Genomic DNA, 12,262 nt, shown 5'->3' with positions numbered 1-12,262 from the left:
GTCTCTGTGAGGGTGAGTGCCTTGGCTGTGTCTCTGTGAGGGTGAGTGTCTTGGCTGTGTCTCTGTGAGGGTGAGTGTCTTGGCTGTGTCTCTGACTGTGAGTGCCTTGGCTGTGTCTCTGTGAGGGTGAGTGTCTTGGCTGTGTCTCTGACTGTGAGTGTCTTGGCTGTGTCTCTGTGAGGGTGAGTGCCTTGGCTTTGTCTCTGTGAGGGTGAGTATCACAAGCTGATATCCCCATTTCTGTTGTCTGTCTGTGTTGTTGTTAGGAAGCCTGGCACTCAGCAGCTCCAAAAATGGCCTCGAACAGAGGGAGGGAGAGGGAGATGGAGGGAGGGAGAGAGAGAGGGAGGGAGGTAGAAAGGGAGTTTGAGATAGGAAGAGACCCCTATATCAAACAGTATTCTCACAACTATCCATCTGAGCTGATGATTTAGCTAAGATCCCCCATATATATGTGTGTGTATGTATGTGTGTATATATATATATATATATATACATACATACATACATACATACATACATACATACATACATACATACATACATACATACATACATACATACATACATACATACATACATACATACATACATACATACAGTACCAGTCAAACGTTTGGACACACCTACTCAGTTTTTCTTTATTTGTACTATTTTCTACATTTTAGAATAATAGTGAAGACTTCAAAACTGTGAAATAACACATATGGAATCATGTAGTAGCCAAAGAAATGTTAAACAAATCTAAATATATTTTATATTTGAGATTCTTAGCAAAGTAGCCACCCGATGCCTTGATAACAGCTTTGCACACTCTTGGCATTCTGTCAACCAGCTTCATGAGGTAGTCACCTGGAATGCATTTCATTTAACAGGTGTGCCTTGTTAAAAGTTAATATGTGGAATTTCTTAACTTCTTAATGCATTTGAGCCAATCAGTTGTGTTGTGACAAGGTAGGGGTGGTATACAGAAGATAGCCCTATTTTGGTAAATTACCATATTATGGCAAAAACAGCTCAATAAGCAAAGAGTAACGACAGTCCATCATTACTTTAAGACATGACGGTCAGTCAATGATGAAAATTTCAAGAACTTTGAAAGTTTCTTCAAGTGCAGTTGCAAAAACCATCAAGCCCTATGATGAAACTGGCTCTCATGAGGACCGCCACAGGAAAGGAAGACCCAGAGTTACCTCTGCTGCAGAGGATAAATTCATTACAGTTAACTGCACCTCAGAAATTGCAGCAAAATAAATGCTTCAGAGTTCAAGTAACAGACACATCTCAACATCAACTGTTTAGATGAGACTGCGTGAGTCAGGCCTTCATGGTCGAATTGCTGCAAAGAAACCTCTACTAAAGGACACCAATAAGAAGAAGTGACTTGCTTGGGCCAAGGAACATGAGTGAGGGACATTAGACTGGTGTAAATCTGTCCTTTGTTCTGATGAGTCCAAATTTGAGATTTTTGGTTCCAACTGCCGTGTCTATGTGAGATGCAGAGTATGTGACCGGATGATCTCTGCATGTGTGGATCCAACTGTGAAGCATGGAGGAGGAGGTGTGATGGTGTGGGGGGCTTAGCTGGTGACACTGTCTGTGATGTATTTAGAATTCAAGGCACACTGAACCAGCATGGCTACCACAACATTCTGCAGCGATATGCCATCCTATCTGGTTTGTGCTTAGTGGGACTATCATTTGTTTTTCAACAGGACAATGACCCAAAATACACCTCCAGGCTGTGTACGGGCAATTTGACCAAGAAGGAGAGTGATGGAGTGCTGCATCAGATGACCTGGCCTCCACAATCACCTGACCTCAATCCAATTGAGAGGGTTTGGGATGAGTTGGACCGCAGAGTGAAGGAAAAGCAGCCAACAAGTGTTCAGCATATGTGGGAACTCCTTCAAGACTGTTGGAAAAGCATTCCAGGTGAAGCTGGTTGAGAGAATGCCAAGAGTGTGCAAAGCTGTAATCAAGGCAAAGGGTGGCTACTTTGAAGAATCCCAAATATAATATATATTTTGATTTGTTTAACACTTTTTTGGTAACTACATGATTCCATATGTGTCACTTCATAGTTTGATGTCTTCACTATTATTCTACAATGTAGAAAATAGTAAAATAAAGAAAAACCCTTGAATGAGTAGGTGTGTCCAAACTTTTGACTGGTACTGTATATCACTGTGACCTGCTGCTGACCATCAGGCAGTGGACAGGCTGTGAGTGAGTGGGCCAGAGAGATGTGTGTCCATTGGTTGAGAGAGTGCCTTGGCAGAGGCAGCTGAGTAACGGAGACAGAGCAGCGTGTGTGCACGTCGTGTGCATGTACAACTTTTTACCAGTTGTAGGTAGGCTATTTAGATTTGTCATTATTGAAACACCCTTTTTACATAAAGCATATAGACTCACTAGAGGTGATATCACTCCTTCAAGACTGTTGGAAAATTCCACAAATTAACTTTTAAGAAGGCACACCTGTTAATTGAAATGCATTCCTCATGAAGCTGGTTGAGAGAATGCCAAGAGTGTGCAAAGCTGTCATCAAGGCAAAGGGTGCCTAATTTGAAGAATCTCAATTATAAAATATATTTTGATTTGTGTAACACTTTTTTGGTTACTACATGATTGTGTTATTTCATCGTGTTGATGTCTTCACTATTATTCTACAATGTAGAAAATAGTAAAAATAAAGAAACTCTTGAATGAGTTGGTGTTTCCAAACTTTTGATTGGTACTGACTACAGTATATACAGTGAGGGGGAAAAAAGTATTTGATGCCCTGCTGATTTTGTACATTTGCCCACTGACAAAGAAATGATCAGTCTATAATTTTAATGGTAGGTTTATTTGAACAGTGAGAGACAGAATAACAACAAAAAAATCCAGAAAAACGCATGTCAAAAATGTTATAAATTGATTTGCATTTTAATGAGGGGAAATAAGTATTTGACCCCTCTGCAAAACATAACTTAGTACTTGGTGGCAAAACTCTTGTTGGCAATCACAGAGGTCAGACGTTTCTTGTAGTTGGCCACCAGGTTTGCAAACATCTCAGGAGGGATTTTGTCCCACTCCTCTTTGCAGATCTTCTCCAAGTCATTAAGGCTTCGAGGCAGACGTTTGGCAACTCGAACCTTCAGCTCCCTCCACAGATTTTCCATGGGATTAAGGTCTGGAGACTGGCTAGGCCACTCCAGGACCTTAATGTGCTTCTTCTTGAGCCACTCCTTTGTTGCCTTGGCCATGTGTTTTGGGTCGTTGTCATGCTGGAATACCCATCCACGACCCATTTTCAATGCCCTGGCTGAGGGAAGGAGGTTCTCACCCAAGATTTGACGGTACATGGCCCCGTCCATCGTCCCTTTATGCGGTGAAGTTGTCCTGTCCCCTTAGCAGAAAAACACCCCCAAAGCATAATGTTTCCACCTCCATGTTTGACAGTGGGGATGGTGTTCTTGGGGTCATAGGCAGCATTCCTCCTCCTCCAAACACGGCGAGTTGAGTTGATGCCAAAGAGCTCCATTTTGGTCTCATCTGACCACAACACTTTCACCCAGTTGTCCTCTGAATCATTCAGATGTTCATTGGCAAACTTCAGACGGGCATGTATATGTGCTTTCTTGAGCAGGGGGACCTTGCGGGTGCTGCAGGATTTCAGTCCTTCACGGCGTAGTGTGTTACCAATTGTTTTCTTGGTGACTATGGTCCCAGCTGCCTTGAGATCATTGACAAGATCCTCCTGTGTAGTTCTGGGCTGATTCCACACCGTTCTCATGATCATTGCAACTCCACGAGGTGAGATCTTGCATGGAGCCCCAGGCCGAGGGATATTGACAGTTCTTTTGTGTTTCTTCCATTTGCGAATAATCGCACCAACTGTTGTCACCTTCTCACCAAGCTGCTTGGCGATGGTCTTGTAGCCCATTCCAGCCTTGTGTAGGTCTACAATCTTGTCCCTGACATCCTTGGAGAGCTCTTTGGTCTTGGCCATGGTGGAGAGTTTGGAATCTGATTGCTTCTGTGGACAGGTGTCTTTTATACAGGTAACAAGCTGAGATTAGGAGCACTTCCTTTAAGTGTGCTCCTAATCTCAGCTCGTTACCTGTATAAAAGGCACCTGGGAGCCAGAAATCTTTCTGATTGAGAGGGGGTCAAATACTTATTTCCCTCATTAAAATGCAAATCAATTTATAACATTTTTGACATGCAGATTTTTTGTTGTTGTTATTCTGTCTCTCACTGTTCAAATAAACCTACCATTAAAATTATAGACTGATCATTTCTTTGTCAGTGGGCAAACGTTCAAAATCAGCAGGTGATCAAATACTTTTTTTTCCCTCACTGTACACAAGAACAGAGTGATATATAGAGAGAGAGAGAGAGACATAGAAACAGATACTTTTTCTGTCTCTCTCTGTCAATTCAAGGGGCTTTATTGGCATGGGAAACATATGTTAACAACATTGCCAAAGCAAGTGAAGTAGATAATATACAAAAGTGAAATAAACAATAAAAATTAACCGTAAACATTACACTCACAGGAGTTCCAAACTAAGACATTACAAATGTCATATTATGTATTTATACAGTGTTGTAACGATGTGCAAATGGTTAAAGTACAAAAGGGAAAATAAATAAACATAAATGGGTTGTATTTACAATGGTGTTTGTTCTTCACTGGTTGCCCTTTTCTTGTGGCAACAGGTCACAAATCTTGCTGCTGTGATGGCACACTGGAATTTCACCCAGTAGATATGGGAGTTTATCAAAATCAGGTTTGTTTTTGAATTCTTTGGATATGTGTAATTTGAGGGAAATATGTTTCTCTAAATGGTCATACATTTGGCAGGAGGTTAGGAAGTGCAGCTCAGTTTCCACCTCATTTTGTGGGCAGTGTGTCTCTCTCTCTCTCTGTTTCTCTCTATCTCTCTATTTTTTTCTCTCTCTCTCTTTCAGTTCTCTCTCACTCACTCTGTTCATAGTCTGTCATTACATGACCTTCCTCTGTACACGATGACGTCACATTCTAACTCTGTGGATCACACTAACCTAATCCCATCAACAGTTGATAGTGTGTGTGTGTGTGTGTGTGTGTGTTTATCTGCTGTCTCTATGCAGGGAGTAGGTTGGGTGTGGTTGTGTTTTAGCTGTGATAGATCCACCCTTGTAAAGAATTGGTGAATGGTGTGTTCTTTGTAAGAGTGACTAGGCTATATCTTTAAGTGTGACTCTTGATACACTAGAATAATTACAATACTATTGCCACTCCAGAGTGAGAAAAGGGTGGATTCAGGCTAGTGAATTATAAACCTCATGGGGTGTGCTTGTGATCACACCTGATCAACTAATGCAAGATTATGAACCTATAGATTATGGACCCATAGATTATGGACCTATATATTATAGATTCTGGACCTATATATTCTGGACCTATATATTCTGGACCTATAGAGGCAATACACATTCAGCTGTAGTTGTGCCAATGAGAATATGTGCACTGGATTAAGCCTTCAACATTTACGTCTGTCACGAGAGATTCTCTAACAAGAGATTGCATCAAGAACATTCCGTGAACATCACCATGGTTATACAACCTGAGAGTGTGACGTTTGTTGCTTCCCAGATGTCTCCCTATATAGTGCACTACTTTAGACCAGAGCCCTATTCCCTATATAGTGCACTACTTTAGACCAGAGCCCTATTCCCTAAATAGTGCACTACTTTAGACCAGAGCCCTATTCCCTAAATAGTGCACTACTATAGACCAGAGCCCTATTCCCTATATAGTGCACTACTTTAGACCAGAGCCCTATTCCCTATATAGTGCACTACTTTAGACCAGAGCCCTATTCCCTATATAGTGCACTACTATAGACCAGAGCCCTATTCCCTATATAGTGCACTACTATAGACCAGAGCCCTATTCCCTATATAGTGCACTACTTTAGACCAGAGCCCTATTCCCTATATAGTGCACTACTTTAGACCAGAGCCCTATTCCCTATATAGTGCACTACTATAGACCAGAGCCCTATTCCCTATATAGTTAGCCTAGAAAGATTATATACAGAGGCAGTATCTTAATTTGATCACCCTGTTGCAGAAAAGGGATTCTGAAGTTTTTAATTTCCACTTTGAAATTTCAGGCTTGATTTTCCCATATGAAACGAAACATGTATCAACCCCTACAAATATGCCCATTAATTATATTCCACATAATTATTCACATTTCCTGTTGCTGCAGGATGATTTTCCTGCTGTAGCAAACTGGCTCAAATTAAGATCCTACATCTGTATGAACGATGGCCAAACGCTCAAGTATTTTCACACACAAACACTCAAGTATATCGGCCCTCACCTTTGACCTCTTGACCCCTAACCACCCAACAGGTAAATGGCAGGTTGCTTCTGGGTCAGAAGTGTGGGTAACACAAGTTTGGTGGCACCTTAATTGGGGAGGACTGGCTGGTGGTAATGAGTGGAGCGGAATATTTGGAATGGTATCAAGTACATCAAACCCAAAGTTTCCATTCGTTCCATCCAGCCATTATTATAAGCCCTCAGCAGCTTCCTGTGTTGTGGGTGTGGGTCAGGGTTGTCAGGATGCTGACAACTTACTGTCTGGGTCTGTGTAAGAGTTTGTTAGTGTGAATGTCCACATTGTGGTGTTTGTGTTTAAAGCAATGTGTTCATTTAGACTACTTGTGATAGCCAGCCATTACGACGAGAATTTGGTTTGTGACGGCTCATCAAATACAGACCAAATCTATAGACTTTAAAAATGGACAGTCTCTCTCTCTCTCTCTCTCTCTCTCGTAGTCCTTTCCGTCTCCACTGTGTTTGTTTAGCTACTACAGTATTATCCTTTCTATTTATTTTTCCTGGGCTACGTCCCAAAAATAGGGTTCTGAAGACACCCTGTCTGGGTCTCTATTCAAGGCCTGTTCTGTAGAGTGAAGGTTACTTGACACTCAGAAAAATAACAGGTTTGAAAATAAGCATAAGTGATGCTGTACTGCAGGGGTCCCCAGCCGGGGGACGATTTATTTTCTTGAGGGGGTGGTCAGGGGCCCGGAACATAATTAGAAACAGGTCCTTGCTAACATAGCAGGTCCTTTCTAACCTCCAAACCTGGGAGGGGAACAGACATAGGTTACGTCCCAAGTGGTTCCCTATTTTCTATGGGCCATGTGGTCAAAAGTAGTGCACTACAGAGAATAGGGTGCCATTTTTATTTGTTTATTTAACCTTTATTTTAACTAGGCAAGTCAGTTAGAAACAAATTCTTATTTACAATGACAGCCAAACCCTCCCCTAACCCAGATAGAGATGGGCCAATTGTGTGCTGCCCTATGGGACTCCCGATCACGGCCGGTTGTGATACAGCCCGGGGTCGAACCCGGGTCTGTAGTGACGCCTCTAGCACTGGGATGCAGTGCCTTAGACCGCTGCACCACTCGGTAGCCAATTAGCTGACTGTCCTGGCGGGGGGTGGGGACATGCTCTGTCGTAGATCTCCATGACACTGACAGCATGTATACAGACGATGCTTGTAGCTTATATTTTGTGGGTATTTTTTGTTTTAAATACAAGCCGGGATCACATGTCAGTAGAGGAGAGACTCCGATTCAATGGGGTAATGTGCAGAAATGGAAACCGAGTCCAGGACAGATTTCACAGGACTCGCATGTAAACGACTGACAGAAAAACCAGTATCCAGTTGGTTGTTTATAACTGTAGGTCCTACCTTCAGGCTCTCGGGGGTAATGGTGTGTGACTTCTGGGAGAACATATGTCACTAGAGAGTCATTACGGAGGTCACATTGGATTGGTTCTCTCTGCCTTGGCTGTCTCTGCCTCAGGAGGTGTGTGTCTGTGCGTGTGTGTTTATGTTCCTAATATTGAGTTGCACCCCCCCCCCCCCCTTCCCTCAGAACAGCCTCAATTCGTCGAGGCTTGGACTCTACAAGGTATTGAAAGCGTTCCACAGAGATGCTGGCCTATGTTGACTCCAATACTTCCAACAGTTGTGTCAAGTTGGCTGGATGTCCTTTGGGTGGTGGACTATTCTTGATAAACATGGGAAACTGTTAAGCGTGAAAAACCCAGCAGTGTTGCAGTTCTTGACACTCTCAAACCGGTGCGCCTGGCACCTACTACCAAACCCCGTTCAAAGGCACTTCAATCTTTTGTCTTGCTCATTCACCCTCTGAATGGCACACATACACAATCCATGTCTCAATTGTCTCAAGGCTTAAAACTCCTTATTTAACCTGTCTCCTCCCCATCATCTACACTGATTGAAGAGGATTTAACAAGTGACATCAATAAGGGATCATAGCTTTCACCTGGACTCACCTGGTCAGTCTGTCAAGGAAATAGCAGGTGTTCTTAATGTTTCGTTCACTCAGTGTGTGTGTGTGTGTGTGTGTGTGTGTGTGTGTGTGTGTGTGTGTGTGTGTGTGTGTATGTTACTACGTGTATATGTGTGTGTTTGTGTCTCAGAGACGTCCTGTACTGTCAACAGGCAGAGCAGGGCCCTGATGTTTGTCTCTCAGAGAGACGTCCTGTCCTGTCAGCAGGCAGAGCAGGGCCCTGATGTTTGTCTCTCAGAGAGATGTCCTGTCCTGTAATATCAACAGGCAGAGCAGGGCCCTGATGTTTGTCTCTCAGAGAGACGTCCTGTCCTGTCAGCAGGCAGAGCAGGGCCCTGATGTACTGTAACTCTTCCCTAATGGTACTATATTTCCCATATAGTGCACTCCTTTTGACCAGGACCCATAGGGGTCCAGTAGTAGTGCATTATACAAGGACTAGGGTGCTATTTGGAACACTATCACCATGATACCTCGAGAACCAAATGACCCTCTACAGCCCAGCCATCTGGAAACCAACCTGATTCACTGTGATGTCACGCACACTACATGAAGACAACAGACATGCTCTCTCTGCTTCTCGCTCCTTTTTCTCTCTCTCTCTCTCTCTCTCTCTCTCTCTCTCGCTCTCTTATTCTCACACACTCCCTATTTCTCTTCTCTCTCTCTCTCTCTCTCTCTCTCTCTCTCTCTCTCTCTCTCTTTTATTCTCACACACTCTCTTATTCTCACACACACCCCATTTCTCTCCCCCTCTCTCTCATTCTCTCTCTGTCGCTCTTTCTCTCTCTTACATCTCTCCGAGTCCTCAAACATATGGAAGAAGGTACTCTGGTCAGATGAGACAAAAATGTAGATTTTTGGCATCAAGAAAAATGCTATGTTTGGCACAAACCCAACACCTCTCATCACCCCTAGAAAACCATCCCCACAGTGAAGCATGGTGGTGGCAGCATCATGCTGTAGGGATGTTTTTCATCGGCAGGGACTGGGAAACTGGTCAGAATTGGAGGAATGATGGATGGCACTAAATACAGAAATTCTTGAGGGAAACCTGTTTCAGTCTTCCAGAGATTTGAGACTGGGACGGAGGTTCACCTTCCAGCAGGACAATGACCCTAAGCATACTGCTAAAGCAACACTCAAGTGGTTTAAGGGGAAACATTTAAATGTCTTGGAATAGCCTAATCAAAGCCCAGACTTCAATCCAATTGAGAGTCTGTGGTATGACTTAAAGATTGCTGTACACCAGCGGAACCCATCCAACTTGAAGGAGCTGGAGCAGTTTTGCCTTGAAGAATGGGCAAAAATCCCAGTGGCTAGATGCTCCAAGCTTATAGAGACATACCCCAAGAGTCTTGCAGCTGTAATTGCTGCAAAAGGTGGCTCTACAAAGTATTGACTTTGTGGGGTGAATAGTTATGCACTCTCAAGTTTTCTTTTTTTGGGTCTTATTTCTTGTTTGTTTCACAATAAAGACTTTGTATCTCCAAAGTGGTAGGCATGTTGTGTAAATCAAATGATACAAACCCCCAAAAAGTATATTTTAATTCCAGGTTGTAAGGCAACAAAATAGGAAAAATGCCAAGGGGGTGAATACTTTCGCAAGCCACTGTATTCTCACATACTCCCTGTTTCTCTCCCTCTCTCTATCTCCATCTCTCTCTCTTTCTATTCAATTCAATTTATGGAGCTTTATGGGCATGGGAAACATATGTTTACATTGCCAAAGCATGTGAAATAGATAATAAACAAAAGTGAAGTAAACAATAAAAAATGTACAGTAAACATTACTGGTTGCCCTGTTCTTGTGGCAACAGGTCACAAATATTGCTGCTGTGATTGCACACTATGGTATTTCACCCAATAGATATGGAAGTTTATCAAAATTGGATTTGTTTTCCAATTCTTTGGGCCGGTGTAATATGAGGGAAATATGTGTCTCTAATATGGTCATACATTTGGCAGGATGTTAGGAAGTGGTCAGGTATTCTGCCACTGTGTACTCTCTGTTTAGGGCCAAATAGCATTCTAGTTTGCTCTGTTTTTTTTGTCAATTCTTTCCAATGTGTAAAGTAATTATCTTTGTTTTCTGTCTCTGTCGCCGTCTGTCTCTGTCTCTGTCATGTTCTATTTGTGCTGTCTTGTCATGGTCAGCTCTAAGCCTGGAATCCTCCCGTCAGGTTGCATGGTGACTCGTTCGTGTTCCTTTATTCCATTTATTACTGGGGGTGGGGTCATCGTTTGCTCATGGCAATGTTACTGGAGTTGAAGCTGATCTGCTGGTCAGTTCATCTCTGTTGGACTGGAGGCAGTGGGATTTTGGGAGATGAGGGGTGTGAATTAGTATGATAGAAACTAGAAAGGGTCATTTTTGGGGGAAGAAAAATTGTGTGATTGCTTCCTTTGGCCCTGAGCGCTCTGGAGTAGGTTTTCATCTCTGTACTTTCTCCATTCATCTTTCCCTCGATCTTGACTAGTCCCTGCAGCTGAAAAACATCCCCACAGATTGATGCTGCCACCACCATGCTTCACTGTAGGGATGGTGCCAGGTTTCCTCCAGACGTGACGCTTGGCATTCAGGCCAAAGAGTTCCATCTTGGTTTCATCAGACCAGATAATCTTATTTCTCATGGTCTGAGAGTCCTTTAGGTGCCTTTTGGTGAACTTCAAGCAGGCTGTCATGTGCCTTTTACCGAGGAGTAGCTCCCATCTGGCCACTCTACCATAAAGGCCTGATAGGTGGAGTGCTGCAGAAATGGTTGTCCTTCTGGAAGCTTCTCCAATCTCCAAATCAAATTTATTTATAAAGCCCTTCTTCCATCAGCTGATATCTCAAAGTGCTGTACAGAAACCCAGCCTAAAACCCCAAACAGCAAGCAATGCAGGTGTAGAAGCACGGTGGCTAGGAAAAACTCCCTAGGAAGGCCAAAACCTAGGAAGAAACCTAGAGAGGAACCAGGCTGAGGGGTGGCCAGTCCTCTTCTGGCTGTGCCGGAACTTTGGAGCTCTATCAGAGTGACCATCAGGTTCTTGGTCACCTCCCTGACCAAGGCCCTTCTCCCCCGATTGCTCAGTTTGGCCGGGAGGCCGGCTCTAGGAAGAGTCTTGGTGGTTCCAGTCTTCTTCCCTTTAAGAATGATGGAGGCCACTGTGTTCTTGGGGACCTACATGTGTTGGTAACCTTCCCTAGATCTGTGCCTCGACACAGTCTGGTCTCGGAGCGCTACAGACAATTCCATTGACATCATGGCTTGGTTTTTGCTCTGACATGCACTGTATTTCCAAATAATGTCCAATCAATTTAATTTACCACAGGTGGACTCCAATCAAGGAGCTCAATTTCGAGGCTCATAGCAATGGGTCTGAATACTTATGGAAGTAAGGTATTTCAGTTTATTTTTTTTATAAATTTGCAAACATTGCAAACTGTAGATCGGTATGTTTTTTTTATTTTTGTGACTTTTTACCCCGTTTTCTCCCCAATTGGTAGTTACAGTCTCTCGGGAGAGAAGAAGGTTGAGAGACATGCGTCCTCCGAAACATGACCCTGCCAAGTCGCACTGCTTCTTGACACACTGCTCGCTTAACCTGGAAGCCAGCCGCACCAATGTGTCTGAGAAAACACCGTACAACTGGTGACCGATGTCAGTGTGCATGCACCCGGCCCGCCACAAGGAGTCGCTAGAGCACGATGAGACAAGGACATCCTGGCCGGCCAAACCCTCCCCTAACCCGGACGACGCTGGGCCAATTGTGCACCACCTCATGGGTCTCCCGGTCGCAGCCGGCTACAACACAGCCTGGGATCGAACCCAGGTCTGTAGTTGACGCCTCAAGCACTGCGATGCAGTGCCTAAGACCGCTGTGCCACTCGGGAG

At 43.6% G+C, this 12,262-nt stretch overlaps 1 protein-coding gene across 3 annotated transcripts in view; it reads left to right on the top strand.

The window, feature by feature from the left end:
• Nucleotides 1-12,262, top strand: part of LOC106570849 (uncharacterized) — a 50,055-nt gene that overhangs the window by 16,711 nt on the left and 21,082 nt on the right. The gene's annotated exons all lie outside the window — the stretch shown is intronic.

This window comes from Salmo salar, chromosome 15 (genome assembly GCF_965601325.2).
Source record: "Salmo salar chromosome 15, fSalSal1, whole genome shotgun sequence".
NCBI lineage: Eukaryota > Metazoa > Chordata > Actinopteri > Salmoniformes > Salmonidae > Salmo > Salmo salar.
Note: the sequence above shows the minus strand (reverse complement) of the source record. Positions and strands in the feature narration are given on the sequence as shown.